The sequence below is a fragment of the Cervus elaphus genome, chromosome 2, assembly GCF_910594005.1.
Source record: "Cervus elaphus chromosome 2, mCerEla1.1, whole genome shotgun sequence".
NCBI classification, from domain to species: domain Eukaryota; kingdom Metazoa; phylum Chordata; class Mammalia; order Artiodactyla; family Cervidae; genus Cervus; species Cervus elaphus.
In genome coordinates, this window is record NC_057816.1 from 28,379,383 (window position 1) to 28,382,265 (window position 2,883).

The following is a 2,883-nucleotide window of genomic DNA, read 5'->3' on the forward strand; positions in this document are numbered from 1 at the left end:
TAAAATTAAATTTTTTAGAAAGGTGAAGCTCTGAGAACTTAAGAGAACTAACCAAGGTGATTTAACATTTATTAATTCAGTATGTATTTTTTGAGTACTGTACTAGTATTCCTATAGTTGCAAAAATAGAAGTACTGATGAAAGTAAAAAAGCTGAAAGGTTTTATTATTTTGGTTTACATGACTGAAATATACAGGAGGAAATTTGATTCAATCAAATCATAATGATTCATTCCCAATAGCTTTATTTCCCTCTGTGGGTTTCCCTTACTTTGTCTTGCTGTGAATAACGGGAATCTCGTTTCCTAAATTCATGCTACTATGATTTGTCCCACTACCTAAGTGAGAGTCCTCACTTCCAGCCTTTGAGGAGGATTCTAACTAGTTTACATATAGGACCAGTTAAAAGAGCATTTAAAATACACCATTAAACAACTCACAGGTTACGGTTAAAACACATTCGGTATGATTAGTATTAATCAATTAATGGAGCATCTGTTCTTTAACTCAGAAGTTTCAGCATTCTTGTTTTTAGGTTGAATCTAATCAACACTTTAGAACAGTGGCAAATTATTATTCCTTTCCTTTTGACTTTTGTGTCCAGATATAATGAGTGAAATGTGAGTATCCTGGTTGGTTTTGGAGCTACCCACAGAGAAAGAAGCGTGGGATGACCAACAGGAAGAGTGGCACTCAGTCTGTGGATCATTAACAAAGGAGACACAGGAAGCTCTACCCAGAACTATAAAGTTCTGACAAAGAAACATACTTATGGAGATTAGAAACTTTTTACAAGATATTAAAAATTATGTTTATATAATACAATCCACATTTACTCAAATCCCATTAAGTAGCAATGAAAAAAACCACCTCACTCTTCTCTAGTCCATAAGATGGGGCTAATTATTTATTTCTTAGAGTTGTAAGATTTAAGAAATAGTATAAAGTATGCTCAAGTATTATTTTACTTTTCTTTAAGACTATTTGGGGATAATTTCTTATGTGGCAGAAGTTTGCACAGGGAGAACAAAGGAGGAAATAGAGAATGGCTTACCAAAGGGACATAAAGCTTCTTTCTCCATCAGAATCAATCATTAGAATACATCATGATTTTCTTTATAATATTAAAATAGTATGATGAATAACTCAGAATAATTTTGAGCATCAGAAGGTCTAGCTACTTTGCAAATATTATTATTTTTTTTCTAGAGTGGCTAGAAGTCATACCGGGGTAGTTTAAGCATCAAATTTCTGAGTGCACTCTTTAGAGTGTGTTCATGTTCGGAAAAAGAAAGTCCAGCAGGTGGCGCCACAATCATACATGTTACACGATGACAATTTTGTCGTGAGGGAGAAAGCAAAAATTATTATATAGCCAGAAGATGGCGCTAGGTGACTAATCTTTAAAAATTAAGATCTGCATTTGAAATTGGCAACTTCTGTTTTAGAAAACTCCAGGATTTGAATCAGGGTGTGGTTAACAATACTGTTTGAAATTCTTTAATTTTAAGCTTCAAATTTATTATTTTTATAATAAAGGAATCCTTACCAGCTCATGAAAGAAAGAAATACTTTTCTACTCTACTTTTATAACTCACAGTTATTTCAGAGAAAAAAGATTCTATGTAAATTTTTAAAATTTAACTGTTTCTCTAATTTCATATGTTTCGAAATTATATTTTTTAAAAAATATAAGGACTCATCACCCACTTCTAAATTTCTTGCTCCTTTTCTTCCATTCTTCCACTAAGACTCCCTCAGCAAAATGAAGCACTGAATTAGAAGATCTAGATTAGCAATATATTTTATGACATGCCCAAATTAGGGGAAAAAATGTTTTGAAACATTTCATTTATTGTTTTTTGAGAACCCTTTTCTAAAATATTGTTTAACATTTTTGTACATTCTGTTGTCAATGTTCAAGTCTCTAATCACTTTAAAATGATAGAAAATGAAATTAAACTGCTTCATAACTTTTAAACTTACATATATATATATATACAAAATTTTTATTCTAAAAATTAGTGTTGGTTCTTTTTGGAATTCTCACCATCTGCCTACTAAATATCTCTCACATGCATCCGTTACTTCCCAGTTACCCCATCTCCTTCATCCTCTGGCCTCAGCTATTGTACTGTTCGAATGGAGAAGGAAATTCTAGTGAGTGAGAATGTCATATTTGACATGTGGGAGACTCTCAATAAACATTAGTTGATTGATGGAATGAATGCCCAAAGGAAAATATCAGAGAACTCTGGAAAGTGTAATTGATTTTATGGGTTCAGAAAATCTTACACTGGCAAGATGGTCACCCTTAAGAGAACCCTTAGGGTGCAGATGAAAGCTGTCTTCAGACATCTACAAGGCTGTCAGGTGAAAGAAGGGTGAAGCTTATTCTTTGTGGACCCAAAGGGGTGATCTAAGACCAAAAGTTTACAGAAAAAATGAAATCCAAGATTTATAAAACTCAATATCTGAAAATAGGACACATTTTTACAATAGGTGGAGACATGCCTATAGTTAACACATACTTGATCATAAGCTATATTTGATCATAAGCTAGTAGTCAATTTGGTGAAGGGCAGAAAAGTGAAGTCAAGGACCAGCAGGGCAATTAAATGGCCTTTGAAGTCCCTTTGAGCTTTGAGATGGTGTGAAGGTATAAATTGTTCAAAAGATTATTTCTGTTTTTGCCATGCTGATTGCATCATGAGACCAACGTTGAATGGAGTGTGGGTTCTCCTTAGAGTTTTGGGGAATAAGTTTCACTGTGTTTAGGACTTCAAAGAATATATAACTTCCTAACTTGTACCACTAATTTCAACTTAAATTTACACTGTCAACCTCTTCTTGGGATACACCTGAAACAAAATGTAACTAGAAT